Source organism: Periplaneta americana, chromosome 3 (genome assembly GCF_040183065.1).
Source record: "Periplaneta americana isolate PAMFEO1 chromosome 3, P.americana_PAMFEO1_priV1, whole genome shotgun sequence".
NCBI lineage: Eukaryota > Metazoa > Arthropoda > Insecta > Blattodea > Blattidae > Periplaneta > Periplaneta americana.
This window is the reverse complement of record NC_091119.1, coordinates 46792842-46815007: the sequence shown is the minus strand read 5'-3', so window position 1 is coordinate 46815007 and position 22166 is coordinate 46792842. Positions and strand designations below refer to the sequence as shown.

The 22166-nt window shown below is 35.4% G+C and overlaps 1 protein-coding gene and 1 non-coding gene across 3 annotated transcripts in view; one reads left to right on the top strand and one right to left on the bottom strand.

Annotated features, from left to right (window-relative positions):
• blo (bloated) overlaps window positions 1-22166 on the top strand; it is a 295193-nt gene that overhangs the window by 112173 nt on the left and 160854 nt on the right. The window lies entirely within an intron of this gene.
• TRNAS-GCU (transfer RNA serine (anticodon GCU)) lies at window positions 21419-21492 on the bottom strand. The gene has a single exon. It is a non-coding gene; the product is annotated as a tRNA-Ser (tRNA).

Below are 22166 nucleotides of genomic sequence, written 5' to 3'. Positions count from 1 at the left end.
GATTCACAATCCTCTGTTCCGAGCTTCAATTCAAGGCGATCACGATATTTTAAGAACTATATATTTTTTTTTATCGTAGCAAACATTCTATTGTAAAGCGAATGGCCTAGTATGTATAGTGCAGATTCCCCGATCTGGTCGTGATGGAATTTTTGATAGAGAAAGCAGAAGTTGTACAGTTCCTCTCGAAGTACTTCTATTTGTCTCTCTAATTTCATCAACATTCTAAACTTTCCTCTCATTTCATCTCTCATCTATACATACCGAACATCCCCATACTCATCTTCTTTCACTGTGGCTGTTCCTCGGCTTTGGAATTCCCTACCGAGTAATGTAGGGACTGTCAGACATCAAACCAATTCAAGAATAGACTAACGAAATATTTTTCTAACAATTCTTCTTAACAATAATAGCTGTTTAAGGTTTCTCAATGTTTAATGGTTTTATATATATCACAGAATAAATATTTAAATTATCTCATTATTATTATTACTATTATTATTATTATTACTATTATTATTATTATTATTATTATTATTATCATCATCATCATCACTATTTCTTATCAATGTTTATTATTGTCACACTAACATTACTTCTCCAACTTTATTATTTTCTTTCATGTTGTTTTATGGTCTAGATATTAATGTAATAACTATATAACCAATTGTATTCAATTAGAATTAGAGTCTGGCTGGGCGGAAGAGAAGGCTACTGGCCTGAGCTCTGCCAGATTAAATAAATAAATAAATAATAATAATAATAATAATAATAATAATAATAATAATAATATGTAATAATGTAAGTATGTAATAATAATATTATTATTACATACTTACATACATACATGCATGGGGGTGGATTCTCCAATGTGCCCCTGCAACAGAGGGAACCAGACTGTGGACCATATCCTCTACGAATGCCAAGTGATATCGAGTGAAAGAGAGAAACTAGTGAATAGTGTTCTAGAACGGGAAAACTGGCCAGTGTCGAAAAATAGGTTAATAAAGAACTATAGAAACAGTTTCATACAATTTGTAAATTCAATAGACTTTGAGAAACTGAATCATATATAGATAATGAAAGGACATGTTAGGCTAGACTAAGAATTTAATAATGACTGTTAGATAAATGTTTAGATAGGCATGTAGTGTTACCCACGAGTAAGGGAGCATGCCGATTATGTGTACTAAATTAAAAAAAATGCATGCATACATTAGATTACATTACATTACATTACATTACATTACATTACATTACATTACATTACATTACATTACATTACATACATACATACATACATACATACATACATACATACATACATACATACATACATACATACATACATACATACATACATACATACATACATACATACATTAGTGTTCATACAGGTCTTTCACTGCAAACCAGCATTATCCAATCGTCCCTATTTTCTGCCTTCCTCTTTCTATCCACATATGATCCATATATTTTAATGTCGTCTATCATCGGATATCTTCCTCCGCATCGAACTCTTGTCCCGTTCATTATTCCTTCCAGTAGACAGTTTCTTCTAAGCAAGTGACTCAACCAAATCCCTCTTCTCTTCCTGATCAGTTTCAGCATCATTCTTTTTTCACTCATTCTTTCAAAAACGGCTTCATTTCTTATTCTGTCTTTCCATTTCACAGTTCGTCGTAATGTCCATGTTTCTGCCCCATACAATGCCATACTCCACACAAAGCACTTCACTAGTTTCCTCCTTAGTTCTTTCTCCAGAGGTCCGCAACTTCCTTTGCCATTGCTATCCTCGTTTTGACTTCCTGATAGTAGCTCATGTTACTGCTTATAATACACACGAAGTACTTACTCTTTTTTTCCCCACAACCACGGTCTTTGTCTTGTTTTCATTTATCTTCATCCCATACTGCTCATAGCTGTTATTTAGCTGCAGTAGCATATCCCTTAGTAACGTCTTCTCTTATGCTAACAACGCCATATCATCAGCAAATCTTATACTGTCATTTCCCATAACTATGATCCTGAAACACAACTATGGTCCATTCAAATTTTGTACTCCATAACGTAGTACCTCGTTTATCTATATTTTTTCTGTACTGTAGTTTGAAGTCAAGTCACTGCAGCTATCTACGAACGATGTATGTTACTTCTGCAGTGTTCTTTGAATAGTTGTATCGTGGATCATAGTTGTGTTCCAGGACTATAGTTATGGGAAATGACGGTACACTTTATTCTTCTTCTCCCTACTATAACATATGGAAACTAATATGCTCATGTCCTCACTATGGTTTGTCTTGTTTTCAGGTAAGATCCCTGTGCTAAACTGCTGTGGTGCATATACAGTAGATCTACAGCGCTAATGACTACGCATCAGCACATCACGAGGTATATAGGCCTAGCATCTGTGTAGCTATAAAAACGAGTTCGTGCCTACATTATTGCATTCACCTTTAAGACACTTTCCGTGCAGAATTAATCCAGTGTTCTTTCAGTCGAACAACAGAAAACATAGTGGGCCAGATGGCCTGCGGGCTTGGAGTTCATATAAATTATCCTCCACAGCCTCAGCCTCGAACAAAAAGAAAAATATTTTTTATAAAAAATTAACATTTACCGGTTGATTCAAATGGTTATGTCAGTAGCCTACATTAGAAGGTCAGAGGGCTGGTCATTTACAAGAAAAAAATATAAATAATCTAGATGTTGTTCTTATTAGGTACCGTTCTCAAGATATGAATAAGTGTGTTATTGTTTACAAAATATCGTAACTTCACCTATAGTGACTCAATTGTAGAAAAATAAAATCCAGTTAATAAAATCAACTAATCATAGTAAATAAAGTAAACCAACGATCACTCTGTTAATTTTGTAATTTTCCACTTTAAACTACAGAGGGTCGTACTGAAAGTCATGAGCAACACATTCCTATAATTTCAATTTCAACAATGTAACAAAAACGATTACATGATCATAAATGACAGGCTTTACACTATGTATTGACAAATTGTGACGTCATTAACTTCTATCATGTGACCACAGGCAATGTTTGCAAAATGGTCGACAATGATGGTTCGTTTCGACAGCATGCTGTCATTAAATTCCTTGTTAAAGAAGAAAAATATGCTGCTGAAATTCACCTCAGACTTCAGCGTGCATACAGAGATGTGTACATTGGCGCCAGCAGTGTTAGGAGGTGGGTGAAACATTTCGAAGATGGGAACACAATCATCCAAGATGAGCCTCGTAGCGGTCGCCCTCGAATTGCCTCCACGGAACGCAACAAGGAAAGAGTTGATGCGTTCTGGCATGCATTTTGGTTGAATTTCTTTAACCTGGACAGATCATAAATGCTGTCCGCTGTATTCAGACAGTTCTGAAGCTCCGTCGTGCATTGCGCGAGAAACCCCGTGGAAATATCATCATCCTGCAACACGATAACACGTGACCTCACACTGATCGTGTCACCGTGGAGAAAATCAAAACATTTGGGTGGGAAACTCTTCCGCAAACTCCCTACAGTCCCGACTTGGCACCCTCCGACTACCATCTTTTCGGTTCTGTAAAGGAGCAGATGCGAGGCCAACGCTACGAGACGCTGGAGGACATCCGGAAAGCAGTGCTTCAGTGTCTTCGGGAAGATGAAACGGACTTCTACAGCAAAGTAATTTTCAAGCTTACAGAACGGCGGGAAAAATGTGTGCAAAGAAATGGAGACTATATTGAAAACTGACAGAAAAGTCTGTAGATTAAGATGATGTACCATGTTTGTCTAAAAAATAAAAATTAAGATTTATAACAATGGGTTGCTCATGACTTTCAGTATGATCCTCGTAGTATCATTTTTCAGTGCACTTTAGTAGCTAAGGTTTGTTTTGTTTACATCCCACAGAGGTGAAAATGTAAGTGAAAAAAAAAAATCTTTACTTACTCTTCATTAAAAAATAATGAATTACCAATAAAATAGCAGAAATAGTAAAATAACTTGAGATTTTAAACCTGGTGAAAATACTCGACGAGAAAACCAAATAACATTATTAATGATTAGTAATTTGGAAAAGGTTTATGAGATAGCCAACAGTCCTATGCACATGTTGAGGACCAACACCGTGTGCCATCTATTTTGTTTAGACTGGAACGAGTAATGACAACAGCAGGGTTCGAAAACAATCATGGAAATAGGCCTACTTACAGCATTCCTGCAGGTCTATGCTCTAAACTAAAGTAACTAAACCTAATCTATCCTATGAAAATCATTAAAACATACTAAGTGTTGGGCCTAATTGATATCGGTAAGTACAAAGAAATGCTCAAACATACGCTAAGTTAAGTTAATCTAACCCAGTGAATCCCAAAATGTGGGTCGCGACTCTCTGCGGGGTCGTGTAAAAATCTGAGGGGAGTCGCGAGATGATTTAGAAAAAAAAAAACAAACAAACATACAAAAAGTATTTAAAAAACGGCTTAACATAATATATTTACGTTGACCTATTTAGAAACATGAACTTAAACAACGTTGAACATAAAAAATGGTTCAGTAGTTATATTTTAAAAAATAATTAAATTGACTATTACATTTTTACTACGTCATACTACTTTTGACCAATAAAACGGCACGAAAGGATGTCTTTCAACCAATCACGGCTGTTTATCCACAATTTTATCGCTTCCGTAGCATTTGTCTAATTTTATCGCTTCCCTAGCATTTGTTTCTTTGTTTACCAACATTACAAACTGCAAATTCTTTACGGTACTATAAAACATGCTTTGCAGTCGTAATTTGCTTCCGACATAGATAGTCGACTGAAAATGGCGGTTCCGTTCAAACATTTTGGTGAAGCTAACATTAGTGAAATAGAATTTTAGTAAGTCAATTAATATCTATTTCATTTTATTAAAGTACTTTATTTCTTCTAATCTTTACATATGTTCTGTTTTTATCACCTACCTACCATTTGTTTATTTGTTTGCCAACATTTCAAACTGCAAATTCTTTACGGTACTATAAAACATGCTTTGCGATTGTCGTTTGTTTACAGCATAGACAGTCAACAGAAAATGCCGTCTCCGTTCAAACGTTTTGGTGAAGCTAACATTAGTGAAATAAAATTTCAGTAAGTCAATTAATATTTTAGTATATTAGAGTGCTTTATTTCTTCTAATCTTTATATATTTTCTTTTAATCGTGTAATAGTCAATTAAAAACCACTCGAGTTTCGATCGTCTCTAGATAAATCAAAATCTCTAGTGAGATTACTGTTGATAAATGTGCTTGTTCTTGAAAAAGTAGCTTCTCAAATCTGGACTCTGTATTCGATACACATCGTGATATCAGTTTCAATTTCAAGAAGATTTTTCCTTTTTTTGTTTATGTCAATCATAGACCAGTAACTAATTTTGCATCAATATGAGTTTGCAAATGCTATACAAAAATTAAGACCTTCTTTTGCATGTTCGAGGTTTTCCTGCATTTCTTTCAACCAAAACTGGTCTATGCTCTGCGAAAAAAAAAGTTTATTTCCAATATCCCATCAGTAGATACATATTTCAATGAGTATTTCCTTAATATTTTTGGGATTACAGCAAAATGAATGCTATTGTCTAAAAAAACGGATTCAGTATCTATCTGTGATTGTCATAATTGTTTTGAGTTTTTTCCCGAAAATACTCAAAAAGCTGTTGTTTAAAATGGAGCAAACTTAATTGCATGTCAGAAAAAAACGAACTCGGTATTTATCGATCACAAGATATGTAGCTAAATGTTCAACGAGTTCTTTGATAGATTGGAATGAATCAAAATTCCTTTTGTCAAGTGATGTCGACCTTATAAATTCATCGATTTTATATCTGACTTACGTATTAACATGTTGACCTTGGAAACTACATTCCAAGTCTTCAATGTGTTCGAAAAATATATCAGCAAGGAAGGCCAGTCTAAGAATTAGAATATAAGTTTGCATATTCGTGCAGGTACCAGTACTTTAGAAGCTGGGTGATATCCCCTGGTTTTCAGTAAAATTATCTGTTTTTTCCATTTTACAGAGATTTGCATTTTTCGAATGGGGTTAAGTACCAGTGCGGTTGTGTGGGTCACAAAAAATGTCTCGCTCAAAATTGGGTCGCGCCTTCAAAAAGTTTTGGAACTACTGATATAACCTAACCCAAGAAAATAATAGAAACACTTGTAATATTTGTGAGAGGAGTTTCCGCACTTGGAAGAAATCTGTAACATATTTTATTTATTTTATTTTAGTAGGTTATTTACGAAGCTTTATCAACATCTTAGGTTATTTAGCGTCTGTATGAGGTGAAAGTGATAATGCCGGTAGAATGAGTCCGAAGTCCAGCACCGAAAGTTACCCAGCATTTGCTCATATTGGATTGAGGGAAAACCCCGGAAAAAAACCTCAACCAGGTAACTTGCCCCGACCGGGAATCGAACCCGGGCCACCTGGTTTCGCGGCCAGACGCGCTAACCGTTACTCCACAGGTGTAGACTATAACATACTCAAACAAAACTTAATTTAACATAACCTATGCAAATCATGGACACATCATTAACATTTCTGGCAGGTTCCTATGCACCACATAATAAGATACTGGTGCCTTTTTTCGGTTTCCCAATTTTCTGATACTCATTCCAGCTTGCATTCTATGATTTCAGATAGTAAGCGATGATAATTGGGGGCAATGGAAACGTCTTCTGCCTGTCAATAAATTAATAGAAAACGTTCATCTTTTGTTAATAAAAAATAAGAGATAATCGTCAAAACGCGGCATCACACAACACATAGTAGGTCTATAAATTACTCAATTTTCTTTCTTTCTCTTTTTATGTCATTAGTTTCTTTCTTTCTTGTACTTTAAAACGTAAACATATGGAATTAAAAACGATATCAGTATACTATGAATTGTATGATTAGTATAGTACACTAACGAGAAAAATTAGTGGCACGAAATTATGTGCACACATAGAGTTACGCATAGAGTTGATTGTCAGCGTTTCAGCAAATGGAACCACAAGTAATTCTGAAACATTTCAAACTCCGAATTACATAAAACTTTAGACACACCCACATAGCCACATCGCAGTCAACCAGTGTATCCTCAAATTAAAAAATATATATTCTTTTCCCAGTAAAAGAATGAGAATATATCTGTTCGATTGGTCATAACTACTATATTTCATAATTTAGGTGGTAATTCCTACACGTTATAATATTTTTTTTTAATTGCTATACACACATCGAATGACGCATACTAGTAAAATCAAAAAGTAACCTAATATGTGTAGATAACTTTGTTGCAGATGACATGTAACCATTTATACAACACCACCTTCAAAGTACGCCCCCTGGACAGTCACACGCTTTTTCAAGCGCATGGATAAATATATAATAAGATGCGAAACTGCGGTCAGCACCATCTGGCGGCGGGGGGCTGAAATAAGATGATCAGCGCCCAACGTCGTACGTGGTGAACATTAGAACTACGTGTTGGGTACATTACCCAGAGTTCTCTATTTATCCGTTCGAGATATTACTCGAAGGGTCAAGATGGCAGACACGCAGACGGAAACTTGCTAATAAGTGAACATAAAGTGATACTACGTGTGTATAAGCAGTGCATGTTAAACAGTGATGTTTATGGACGTTGTAAAATAGTGTTGTTGAATGTATTGTAAAGTAATAGTAATATAATAAATGAACTATCTAAGTAGTTCTTGCAGACTTTTCCATTGCGCTGTACAATAAATACCCAATGAATACAATCCCAATTATCTAACCTTTTGCTTTATTTTTTCTCTCTGTCTGGTTATATTTTAATTAGGTAGTGTAAAATAGATCGTCTCTTTTATCTTCCTGTTGGCTCCGATAAGAATTTTCAGTAGAAGATGCTGTGAGGAATAAAAATGGAAATGTTTTATTTTAAATTGGGTTAGTTTTGAATATGAATGAGGGTGAGAGGGAATACTTTCTGCACAGTTTAACATTTTCGTCACCAGGTGCGCTGCTAAACGCATGGAGTAATTAGTTACTCTTTTCGCTACTTGGTGCGCTGCTAGATGTAATAACGCCCGTCCTCCCAAAAGGTGGCAGCAAGATCAATTTTTTACAACAGCGTCACTAGTATGTGTTACGGGAAACTCAGTAAGTTTCGCATCCTATTATATATTCATCCATGTTCCAGCGTCCGTAACACTTCTCGAAACATTCCTGCGGTCCATCTTCAGTCACTTCCAGCAGAGCGTGCGTCGCATGAATTTTCACCTTTTCGGCTGACGCAAACCGCCGTCCCTAGAGTAGGAATTCGACCTTTGGAAACAGGCAGAAATCTGCTGGAGCAAGATCTGGAGAATATAGTGGCTGTGGAAGGACAGATATTTTGTGTTGTGCGAGGAATTCGCTCACCAAGAGCGACCGATATGCTGGGGTATTGTCATGATGAACCTAATTCTGTTTTTCCAACAAATTGGGTCTTTTTCGTCGAACTGCATCACGAAGACGTCGAAGAATTGCAACATGGATGTCCTTACTGACAGTTCGACCCTCAGGAATAAACTCTAAATGTACGAGACCCTGGATATCAAAGAACATTTCAAGCATTACTGTCCCCTTTATCGGTCGGCACACTGAGACTACTGGAGAATAGGCCACATACCACACGGACAAGGCAGAGAAGTTTCCTACTAAGCATAGCGTTGCCACCCGAAGTTCGGGTACTTTTTGACACTACTAGTATGACACGAAGTGAATAAGATTTTACAAATTCCTTGTGGTCATTAGTTTACTCTTTCATTACATCATTCACGTGTGTCACCACATTTTCAGAAGTAACAAGCAAACATTCTCATGGGAGCAGATAAAAAAGTTATTTTTTTTTTCTTCCACCATGTTAACAATGTCAAAACAAGTGCTTATACAAATTTTAGTCACTCGAACGCAATTACGAGGTCGTTAAAAATAAGTTTCCCTGGGACCGTTTACAGAAAGAAAACAATTTCATGGAAATATTTATTGAAATAGATACAGCAATTGTTCAGATATTGTTCAACATATTCCCCACCGGAATTGAGACATTTGTCATGCTATGGGATCAACTTCCGTAGCCCTGTGTCGTATAATTCTGCCGCCTGGGATCGGAACCAGTGTGTGACAGCCGTCTGCACATCTCTGTCGATGCCATGGTATGGCAAATGTCTCAATTCTAGTGGGGAATATGTTAAGAAAATAGCTCAACAGTTGTATCTGTTCCAATAAAAATTTTCCATGATAGTGTGCTTTCTTTCTGTAAACGGCCCCAGGGAAACATTCTTACGGCCCTCGTAATTGCGTTCGGGTGGCCAAAATTTGTACAAGCACTTGTTTTGACATTATTAACATGGTGGAAGAAAAAAAGTAACTCTTTTATCTGCCCCCATCAGAACGTTTGCTTGTGAGATATCCTATCCGACAAACTTTTGCATAATGTTCTGCTTCAAAGACAGAACAGTGCTCCAAGTCGCATCACTTTGGAGATAGCAAGTGCAAAAAATGTATCGAGTTATGACGTCAACTGCGGTTTTGGATAGTACAGAAAAAAGTGACAAAACAGCAGCTGTCTGAACGCATCACTGCCCAGTGACAGATGAAAGTATAAGCCAATAATATACGCCATCTGACTTTCGTCTCATCAGAAAACTGTGAATTCACCGATTCTCAATTCGCTCGCCAGTGTGCGCTAACTTCACAACTCGGCAGTTAATTCTTGGACATTAAAATCTCTGGAGAGACAAAACCCAGGGAACTGCTTTCTCGGCATTTTCAATTGACAGGGAATCTTTCACAACAGGTTGAACAACACCCGTTGAAATTTTTTACGTAGTAAATTGTGTAAGAGAGATGTAACGTATTTTTATACACACAACTGCTGCCAATACAAACTACAAGACAAAAAATTGGTTTGAAGATAAAAGTAAAATATTTGGCTTTATTGGTATTTCAGTAGTTTCCCTACTTTTGCACGTTGGCACTCATCTAATTGAAATCCTGCCCAAATTCAACCTCTCAAATTTCAAGCCCAACGATTAACATGTCCCTAATAGAAACGACAACCAAATTTATTGGCAAATTTGTTGATTAAATCATATTACAGTAACTCTTAACTTGACAAAGCTTCATTGCTCACACTAGTTTATTAAACTTTGTCGGACCGTAAAGAAAACAACTATCGCAATGTCCATATTTTTATGTGTTGTACAATTTTATAGTATTGTGAAATTTTAATTTTTCTAGCTATTTTTTTCTATAATTCTATTAAAACTAGTGGCTTGCGCAGCAAATGCTGCAAACTAAGTTCATTACACGTTCAAATAAACATTTTTCAGATTTATTTTCAATAAAGAATACCAAACATTCGGAAAGTTATTTGCTTCCATAACAATGAAAGATACTCTCTCTCTCGAGCTAATACTGAAGAGAACCACGCATATAAATATCTACACCACACCACCATTAAATATATGAAAAAGACCCAACCCCACTTGATTAATAATTATACAAATATTTGATTTTTAATAATATTATTATCTTACGTAAGCTTTGTAGCATTCAGTAACATATATTATATATACTATAAAGCCGCCACTCAGTAAAATATAGAAAACAAAATCTAATTTAAGTTATTCTCTACATCTACTTATATAACCCCAAAGCGTTTCACTTTCATATCATCAATATAGCATTAATATGTATAATTAATGAAAAATACTAACATCATGGCATTAACTACAATAATATTTCATTTCTAATGGTAATAATGTCATCAAACCACCTCAAGTTTTGTAGCTTTTAATATCCAATACACAGCTGTACCCAGAAAATTACACACCACAGAATCGAACCTGTAAATTATTTTTAGTAAGTTAAGTTTTTAATAACCAATTTAATTTGAGCTCTAAATATGTCAGCATTCTTGCACATCATGGCCTTCGTGTAATATTGTTTATTGTAGTATGTGTTTTGTTTTATTCTGAAATGCAACACGGCCGACTTGATGCTCTCTTCGCTTCTTCTTTACAAAAAAGCGAAGGGAATATCAAGTCGGCCGTGAATGCTATTAGCTAGTTCTCAAAACTGACGACAGATGGATTTTGGAAATAGGAAAATTATGTTTAAAAATTGACATTTCACTGAAAACTATTTTTCCGAAAAACTTCGAGTTCCAAGCTTCAAAATGAGGGGTTATTTATTAAAATCCGTCCAGCCTTTTTCCCGTAATTTCCATTACCAGTTCAAATTATATATATATATATATATATATATATATATATATATATATATAGATTACAGCATATAGCCTAGTAACCTGTTGTTTCCTATAGGATACATTGTCAATTTAAGGGTTAAATAAATTACCCCCAAACTAAATTCAATGTTTCGCTATTAGATCTACGCAAGAGATAGTAAATATCAATACCTTACAAACAATAAGTTATACTTTGCATACTTCCACTCGGTAATGAGTTGAGGAATAATATTCTCGAGAAATTCTACAGATACATGGTAACAATATATTCATACTACAAAAACGAGTAATTAGATAAATAGTAGGTACCAAATCTAGGGAATAGTGCAGGACCATTTTCAAAAAGCTACAAATAATGCCCATGACTTGTCAGTATACTTTCTCATTAATAAACTTCCTCGTATGTAATCTTGAAAACTTTGTAATTAATTCAACAGTTCATAGCATAAATACTCGTGAAAAATGACTTTCATACTCTTACTCTATCAGCAAGTATATCGTACTGTCAAAACGAAATGGGTTATATGGCAGTAAAATTTTTAATAGCCTCCTTATGGATATAAAAAATCTAACTCAAACCATAAGATTATTTATGGCCAAATTGAAGAAGTACTAATCTCTCACGCCTTCTATTTTTAGGTGAATTTATGACATTCAACAATGTTGTATGAATATTTCTGTCTTGTATTAGGGGAGAGTTGGGTAGTATCGGACATCGGGTAATATCTTACAGTGAGTTTCTTTCATCTACCACCAGATGATAGTACCTGAATGACATGGTTACGTTTCTATTATGTCGCATATGGAAACGTAACCATGTTATTCAGGTACTACCATCTGGTGGTAGATGAAAGAAACGCATTGTCCGATATTACCCGATGTCCGATACTACCCAACTCTCCCCTAAGTATCGATAATAACCCCTTGTGTTGTACTAGTATATTGTAAACCTTTTCTGTATATATTTCAACAGACTGTGACTATAATTCAATGCTGTTCGGATAAGAGGGTTAAGTCATTTATTGTGCAACTGGAGTTTTGTTTCCAAGTGAAAACAGAAGTCAGATTCTACAAGTGCGAGAATGAACACTGCTTGTTTCAAGTTAATGAAAATCTTGGACAATTTAAAATAAACTCTATAACCTAAATTTTAGTTAAATGTTCAGAGAACACAGACAATAAGAAACGCTTCTTGCAAACAGATGGATAAGATTAAGAAATATTTCTACACCCATTTCAATTGATTATTTCAGAGATCGTGAACAGTAATGATGCATACTTCCCGTTATGAAAACAACATTTTAAAACATTTGAAACTCTAAAGGAAAAAATTAAAATACAATATGCTTATTTCACTCACTACGTTCATTTCATACCTTTTACGAAGATAATAATTGTATAACATTATAAATAAGTTTCATACACTATAAGCTTATTTTTGTACGGGAGTATTATAAAACAAAATTAATAAATAAATAACATCAGATTTGTAATGATGTAATACTTCGATATAATGGTCTATGAAACAAGGTTGCTATAACAAATTTGAAATATTTAATATTATAGCATTGGTGAATCGTTTCATAATGTTAATTTCATTATACAAGTTATGTCTTCTTAATAGAAGTCATGACGTTTTATACCTGGTAAGGTTTATCTTGTCTCAATAGCAATAAAACCAAGTCCCTTCAAATGAGGGTGGAGATTATAGGAGGGTTGTAAATTTTCAGGATTCCTTTCAAAATTTTGTTATTGTACAGACTACCGGAACTCAGTTTCTTGAAAGGCAAGCTCAGTGACGGAACTACACAGTATGAAGAGAGATATTTTGTTATTTTATTTTGCGCTACAGAATGTATCAACTAGTCCCTTCCGCCACTGGATGGATGGACGGCACCGCTCCATTCCCCCATCGCCATAATAACACAGACGAAGTAAGACATATCTCCTTTCTCTTTCTTTTCACAGTGAGACAAGATACATCACACAGCCTTTAGTTGTCATGGTAATATTTTACGGCACTAGTTCGACTATGTGGCATATTAAGTACGATTTTCACTAACGATAAAAGCTGTCTTATTTTCAAACTCTTCGAATTAATTTTAATTACATATTCTGTGAACATAGTCAATAAGAAGAGCTTATTTTACGTTTTACAAATGTAATTAATGATTTAAAAAATCTCCTTTGTCGTACTAGGAGCATTTTCTTCAGCCTGTTCTTAATACAGTAGTTACCTCCCACTTCAAGTTTTAAAGTAGTAATCGGCCTCGTTGTCTCACCCACCCATTCCTTAGGCTACATACGCGAGCTGCATTTGTCCAGGAAGTTTTACAGTGTTGTCACAGCGCTACAGGGTTTTAAATTCCTTTGCACAACAAAAACTTCCATTGGTTTGGATCAAATTTCTGCACATTTAAAGGACAAAACTAAAATTCTTGCAATAATTTATTATCGTAATACACTGCTTTCTTAAACTGACTGAGCAAGTTGGGAATTAATTCAATAGCTTTCCCAAAATACGCTATGAAATGTTTCATATAAAATATTTTTTTTTCTCGTAAAAGGAAGCACAAAAGAGCAAAATTGTATTAAATTTTTTCGTTTTAAATAACTCAAGGAATAATCCCTTGAAAATACACACACAAATTAGGGAACCGTTTTCAAAATGCACTCTTTACAGCAAGGGTGGTATAAATGTGGCAACATAACAGCCTGAAAGAAAATGAAGCAACGAAACGCACTTTTGTGGTGTGAGATCCTTGAAATAACTACTAAGTGCGAGTGGGCGCCCGTTGTGTAACTCTGAAATGCCGTCTAATTTGCCAATACTTCAGCACCTTAAGGAAAGTTGTTCTGCAATGTAACTTCCCATTTGGAACCGAGGATTTGCCAATAATTCCCATTAAATTTGTGAGAAAAGCAGCTCTATGTCATTGTAGTGGCAGTTCGAAACGAGAAAGTGACATAAATCCGAATCCTAACAATTTGGAAGCTTAGCTACGTTTATGAATGGGTTATGTGACGTCGGGATTTGACTCCACACAATTAAAGGAGGAAATTTTCGTGTATCTGTACATTCATTCATCCAATTCATTCAATTCCATTCATTCATTCATTCATTCATTCATTCATTCATTCATTCCATTCACTCATTTATTTATTTATTTATTTATTTATTTATTTATTTATTTATTTATTTATTTATTTATTTATTTATTTATTACTTATTTATTTATTTATTATACAATTTTTCTTATGTCTACTACGCAATAAGAATATATAAATTTAAATTTACAATTTTTCATTATTTATAAAATCCATACATAACGTTTTAAATTTAATTTAATTTAATTTAAACTATTAGAATTGACAAGATTAGGATATTTAAATATAAATCTGTTATATATTCTTAGGCCTAAATTACTACTATAATTAAATACTGTAGCAGTGTTGCATTTTGGGTTCAAACAATCTTAAAGAAATCATACCTTTTGTTTCATAACTATGAGAATAAAATTCAAAATTATTTCGATTTTTATATATGAATTTTATTAATACAATATAATAATTTTGACTTACTTTAAGAACATTAAATTCTAAAAACAATTTTTGAGATGGAAAAACAATAGGTTTATGAAGACATACTTTAATTATTTTCTTCTGTAATAAATAAAGTGAATTAAAATCGGTTTTAAATAAGCTACCCCATTCTATAATTCCATACATAATTACTGATTGAAATAAAGTTAGGTATATTGTGCGTAATAAACTTATTGACAAGTAATTCCTCAATAAAACAACATAATATATTATTTTACGTAATTTATTATAAAGGTAATTAATGTGTTGGTTCCATTTTAAATGGTTGTTGAAAATTATGCCAAAATATTTAACTGCAGAGGAAAGTTATCTCCTAATACTTGAACCTGTCTTGACAGTTTTTTTACTTTACCATTACCCAATTATAATCACAATAGCCTATCTCACCACTGTGGTTGAACAGTCTTGATTAAATATTATTGTATCATCACCGTCTCTGAGTGTGTTACACGTGGGTTTAGTATCGCAGTCACTAGATCGTCTGACTGTAAAGACTTTGTCATCAAGGACGGATATTGCGCATCCATTAGCAAACAATGGGCAGGTGCTTCGGCCCTGAGCCTTACCCAAAATACTAGGAAAGTAGAGATTGTCCCACCCCGTTTATGTAAGAAGTTTCAAACTCACCGACAGGTCAGCTCTCCAACGAAAGATAGCTCAATTATCTCCTCTTGCTCATCTGCGAACAGTAATTAAACAGCATAAATTTAAATATATTCATAAAGCATACAACTAGAAGTTTAGCGATATAGATGTATTGTCACCTGAAATGGAATGAACAAGTGAATCACCTTCTAAAAAAGTGTTTTCGATTATTCACTTATTAAAACGACTGAAGCACTTTCTTCCTGATAAACTAAAATTAATCCTTGTACTAACACTCGTGACGCCACACTTACTTCGACTACAGCGATGTTATATTAAGTAATCTAAATGCAAATTTGAGCAGCAGGCTCAACGTGTGCATAATATGTGCGTCCGTTACATTTGCAATATTCGTAAGTATGATCATGTTTCCCCTCTTTCCAAACTCTGTCTTGGTTAAGGCTGCATTTTCTTATTTCAAATTCTGCGCACTGCTACCCCAAACTACTTGGCTTCTCGTTTCCAAAATGTATCCGCATATCAACAGGTAAGTACCAGGTCTCATCATAACAATTTACTCATTATACCTTACCATAAGACATATTTATATTCTTCATCATATACAGTTTCAGTTGCTATAAATTGGAACTCGCTTCCGACTGATGCAAGGAGTTGTTGGACAATAACTTCATTTAGGTCAAAATTACATAAATTCTTGCTTAGCAGATTAATTACTGATTAATACTTGTTACTTATTATGAAACTAACATCTGTCCATTCATATTATTATCATTAACTTATTTAAATAGAATACAAAACCTCTAATGGCAAAATCTCACTACATTAATATTATTCTCATTATACCAATATATTTTTAATTTAAATTTTGCTCCTATAACATAGTTCTAGTAAACGTCTATTAAATTAATTCTCATCATTTAACCAACTAGCTATCTCAACTTAATTATAATTACTTACATATTGCACATAGACTGAATTGAATTACATTAGCTCATAAATTAAGTTATTACTTTTTCGTATAGGTTTTATCTCAAATTAAATAAACATGCACTAGTCGTTAAAACTTAACTGAATAATATTGCTGGAGAATCTTTAGTGTGAATAATTTCGAGGGAAAAATTGTTCCGGGGCCGGGTATCGAACCCGGGATCTTTGGTTAAACGTACCAACGCTCTCCCACTGAGCTACCCGGGAACTCTACCCGACACCGATCCAATTTTTCCCCTCTATATCCACAGACCTCAAAGTGAGCTGACAACCGTCAAGCAACCAACATTTGAGTGCACACTAAAAGGTCCCGGGTTCGATACCCGGCCCCGGAACAATTTTTCCCTCGAAATTATTCAAATTAACTTTACAGGGAGTTATTCCTGAAAGCTTAATTTGCAATCTTTAGTGTATTGTAAATATGCATAATTTAAATATGTATGTCACTATTGTATTGATTAAGGCTGGTTGAGTGGGAGAGAAGGCCTTACGACCTTAACTCTGGCAGCGAAAATAAAACATTCTATTCTATTCTATTTCATTTGCAGTCCGTACAACAATGCTTTCAAAGGTTTGTACACAGTGTAGTATATACAGTCACGAAGCTCAATACGTAGTAAATATGCATCCATAGATAGTTGCTAACCACTAGGATCGCTACTATTGCCTCATCACAGACAATGTGAAATAGTACCTGCACAGTCTATTGTTCCTAGTACCCTCGCAACTCAAGCTTTGTGACTGTATATACCAGACTGTGGTTTGTATCTGTACGCTCTTCCGTATGAAACTTCTAAGCACAAAAATGTGTTGCAGTAGAGCAGCGTTTTTCAGCCTTTTTCACCATGTGGCACACCAAAGTTGTAATTTCAAATTCCGCGGAACAATCATATAATCTAAACCAGTGATTCTTAACTAGGGGGAATTTTTTTTTTTCATAAAAACAAGTAAAATGCGATATTTTAAAGACTGGCCATAGTGACGGAAGAACTGCGCAGTTGGGGTTCTCCTCGGGGTTCTCCCGTTTTCCTATATTAGACATCTACAATACTCATCAACATGTCTACATTTCGTCATCATTCCATAGCATCCCCCGAATGCCGACTGGTGACGCAGGGAGGGCACTGGCGTAGGGACGAGTGAAGTTGTCTGCTAGGAACCTGGATACGCAACGAACCTTAATGTGGTCAGCTGGTGTAGATTTGCGAATGCGCCTAGCTTAAGGGTCCGCGCAATAGATTTATTTTATTTTGTTGGATTATTTTACGACGTTGTATTAACATCTCAGGTTATTTAGCGTCTGAATGATATGAAGGTGATAATGCCGGTGAAATGAGTCCGGGGTCCATCACTGATAGTTACCCAGCATTTGCTCGTATTGGGTTGAGGGGAAACCCCGGAAAAAACCTCAACCAAGTAACTTGCCCCGACCGGGATTTGAACCCGGCCCACCTGGTTTCGCGGCCAGACGCACTGACCGTTACTCCAAAGGTGTGGACAGCGTAATAGATCTAATAAGCTCGCAGTTTCTCCTCTCTTAAATATAAATTCCATTCAGAGTTTGTAGGATATTCTAGCTTTACTGATCTGGCAACCCTGGCTGCGCGACAGTCATTCTTTTTCCTGACCTGGCAACCCTGGCTGCGCGCCAGTCATTCTTTTTCCTGTCATCGCACACCTGCACTGTTTACTGAATGCTGACTTGTGCAGCGTTCGTTGAAAGTTGACTCTTGTGGACTCACATTTTTACTAATATTTTCACATTTAGTTTTCCAATTTTGCTACGACAACCTATACTATTTTCATTTTCTCGCGACATACTAGCGGATCATCCATGGCACACTCTTGTGCCGCGGCATACCGGTTGAAAATGGCTGCTGCAGAGTAAAGGAAAATTATGTGATCAGATTTCCTGCAGTGATAAGTATGATTGAAATATGCATATTTTGTTAAGCAGCAGTGAGTCGGAAATGTTTTCTTGCGAAGTTACATGCCTGCAAGTTGAGCTTTTGTCCTGGCCTTCGAGGTCACCGGATATGACGCTGTTGGATTTCTGCGTATGGAGATACATGAAAATAATTATTTACGATACAATTGTGAAGGACAAAATGAATTCTGTTGGTCATCTTGCAGAAGCAGCAACAGTCATCAGGGAATATGTCGGTTGGTAAACTTCGCAACCTATTTTCTGGTATACCATAAAATGAATGACATATTAGTACTGTTTTATTGGGTATTTGTTTCATAGACCACATCTTAATGTAGGTATAAATATTTTAACAGCCTGTAGTGCAGTAAAAAGGAACTTACGTAACCATATGTGCTTGTTTTGGTCCCACCTACTTGTGGAAAATTGTTTGGTAATTCTGTCATGGTTCAGCTGTTATATAATTTAACTTTCCATAGTGAATATTTCTTACAATATCTAACATTTTGGGTATATTGTAGATACAAAATTATGAAAATAACGTTAGGACACAAGTGTAATGAGTTGTTGAAGGATCTTAAATTATGGTTTACAGACAATATGCTTTATTTGGATATTAATAAAGCCCGTTTTAATCAATTTCACAATGTTCAAAACAAAAGTGAAAATATGTTAAACATTATAGTATGCTTTTCAGCTTGTAGCTCCTGGTATTAAACTAATTTCTAAATCTGATTTAACCATTCTAGGTACCCCTATTTTCTTAGATGCAGTTCAAGATATTGCAGAGCAGAAATTGCTTCGTTTGAAAACTTTGCTTGACAGATTAGTCCCATATCTTACTTTCTCCTTAATAACTGTTTATTGATTCCAAAATTTAACTACTTTTTGCTGACTACCCCTATATGGTTGTTTCCATTTTCCTCTGTCAAGCTTACAATATGATACGTCATTACTTAGAAATTTTGCTTAATATTTCTCTTAGTGATTGCAGTTGGATTCAAGCTTCTCTACCTATTCAGTTTGGTGGGTTAGGTATTAGAACATTGAGTGACATTTGTACGCCGGCATTTTTAGCTTCTGCGCACGGGGTTTTAGACCGAATCAAATCTATTTTTCCCTCTTACAGTGATTCGGTTCAGATCCCTTTTGTGTAGGAGGCTTTAGTTCGATGGGGTGAGGTTTCCAATAACTCATCTTTTTCTTCATATTCAGATCGTGCTCGTTTTTTGGCTCTCCAACAAAATGTTTCAGGATCTTGGCTTCACGCAATTTCTTCCCCTAACATCGGTACCCTTATGGACCCCAGATCCTTTAACGTTTCCGTGGCTTTACGCCTCGGTTGCAAAATCTGTCACATTCATAAATGTATCTGTGGCAATATTGTAGATTCTTATGGCCACCATGCCTTAAGTTGTGTCATGAGTAAGGGGCGTCTCTCTCGTCATTCATCGCTCAATGACATCATTAAAAGAGCATTAACATCCTCAGGGGTTCCATCCATCTTAGAACCTTCCGGGATCAGCCGTTCAGACGGCAAGAGACCCGATGGTCTGACTCTAGTCCCGTGGCGTGTAGGCAAATCCTTAATTTGGGATTCCACATGTGTGGATACACTGGCCCCTTCTCATCTGTCTTCAACCTCTAAGACACCAGAAAGTGCCGCTGTCAGTAAACACCATAAATATAAACATCTTGCAGATAATTATATTTTTGTCCCTTTTGCGGTTGAAACGTTTGGATCATGGTGTAGTGAAGCCAAAGCTCTCATCTCCACCATAGGCAGAAGTTTAGTGCAGCTTTCTGGGGACCCTCGAAGCAGTCAATATCTACGTCAGCGCATTGGTATCGCCATTCAGCGCGGTAATGCTACAAGTATTCTTGCATCCTTCCCCGAGTCCTCTTATTTAGATGAAATTTTCTTCCTTTAATTATTCAATTTATTTGTATTTTATTATAGTATACATGTCAATGTGAATATCAACTGTTTTAAGAATTATCTTAAATACTAGTAATGTTACGCTTTTTATTATTTATATATTTCACTTTGTAAAATTATAATCTGTAAAGCATTATTGTACAATTATAGTATTAACGAGCAGCAAGTGTTCTAGTCATATTCAACTAAATTTCTTGGCCTAATATTTGGTGAACATTTGAATTGGAAATTACACTGTTCATTTGGAAAATGAATGTTGTCTGTTACCAAATTAGAAATATGAGATCTTGTTTGTGTCATAGAATCATACAGTCCTTCTATTATGCTGAAGTAGAATCAAGATTATCATATGGCATATGCTTCTGGCGGTCAAGTTCGAAGATGAGTGATGTTTTTATTGCTCAGAAGCATGTTGTGAGATGCATGGCAGGTGTTGATAATCGTACATCATGTAGGGAATGTTTTAAGAGTTATAATATTTTAACAGTTTATGCTTTATATATTTTTAAGCTTATGGAATTAATACATTATAATAAGAACCATTTTCATCGAAATAGTGATTTTCATTATTACAACACTCGTTTTAAGAATAATTTTAATATTCCAGCACATCGATTGACCAGTCTATGGCTTAAAAATATATAATAGTTTGCCTCGTGAAATTAAAAATACGAATGATTTAAGATATTTTAAAAGATACATCAAAAGAATTTTAACAAACCTCTGTCCCTACAATTTAGATTAAATACGTGTGGGTTTACATTAGTCCTAATTTATTGTATTTTTATCTATTTTAATTATTGTTTTCCCGTTTTTTCTCTCTCTTTGACAAGTCCTATGGTTTTAACTCTTTTATGGACAAACAAGGAAATAAATAAATAAAAACATAAATAAATATATCTGCAACGGTATTATATCTCCATTAAAATTAAAAAAATACAAGCTAGCCGTCAGTTCGCAGATGAGGGACGCACAGGATGACATGACGATTTTATAGACTTGTTTCCTTTTACTTAGAAGGAAAGATACAAACAATAATTTTTATGAATAATTTCAAGGAAAAATTGTTCCGGAGCCGGGTATCGATCCCGGGACCCTTCGCTTAGCGCGCGAACGCTCTACCGACTGAGCTACCCCAGGAACTATACACGACACCGTCACAAGGTAGCTCAGTCGGTAGAGCGTTCGCGCGCTAAGCAAAGGGTCCCGGGATCGATACCCGGCTCCGGAACAATTTTTCCTTGAAATTATTCAAACCTGTTTTACAGGGAGCTATTACCTGAAAGCCAGATTTGTATAATAATTTTTATGTTTAAAATTTCGAGTAATTCACTATAATGTCGTAAGAACGTGTTTCATTCATTGCGTCCGAAAAAAAAAGTGCCGTTCTTCATAAGCATACGAAGAGGCAGAATGCTCTAGTCACTTGCGAAATTAAAGGAGTGGCCAGCTAGTCCGGAGCGCCCTTAACGAGCCGCCTCTCTGAAAATGCAAATCAAGTTTCCAAAACAGTAAAAGCGCACATGAGGAAAAAAACACATAAATAATAGATGGAGCGTTTTAAAAGTGTGGAGCGCGGGCCCACGTAGAGAGGGAGGCGTTTCTTCCGTGTGGTGCAGCTTGGTGGCACGTGGGTGCGCCTGGAATCCGGGCCGGCCCGCGTCACATGTGGAACACAGTGGGCGTCAGGGAAGAGGCTGCTTACAACCAGACAAGCAACTGGCTCCATCGCCATGAAGGAGTTTCATTGTAACACGCATTTAACTTGGTTTTTTAGTCGGTTATTTAACGACGCTGTATCAACTACTAGGTTAT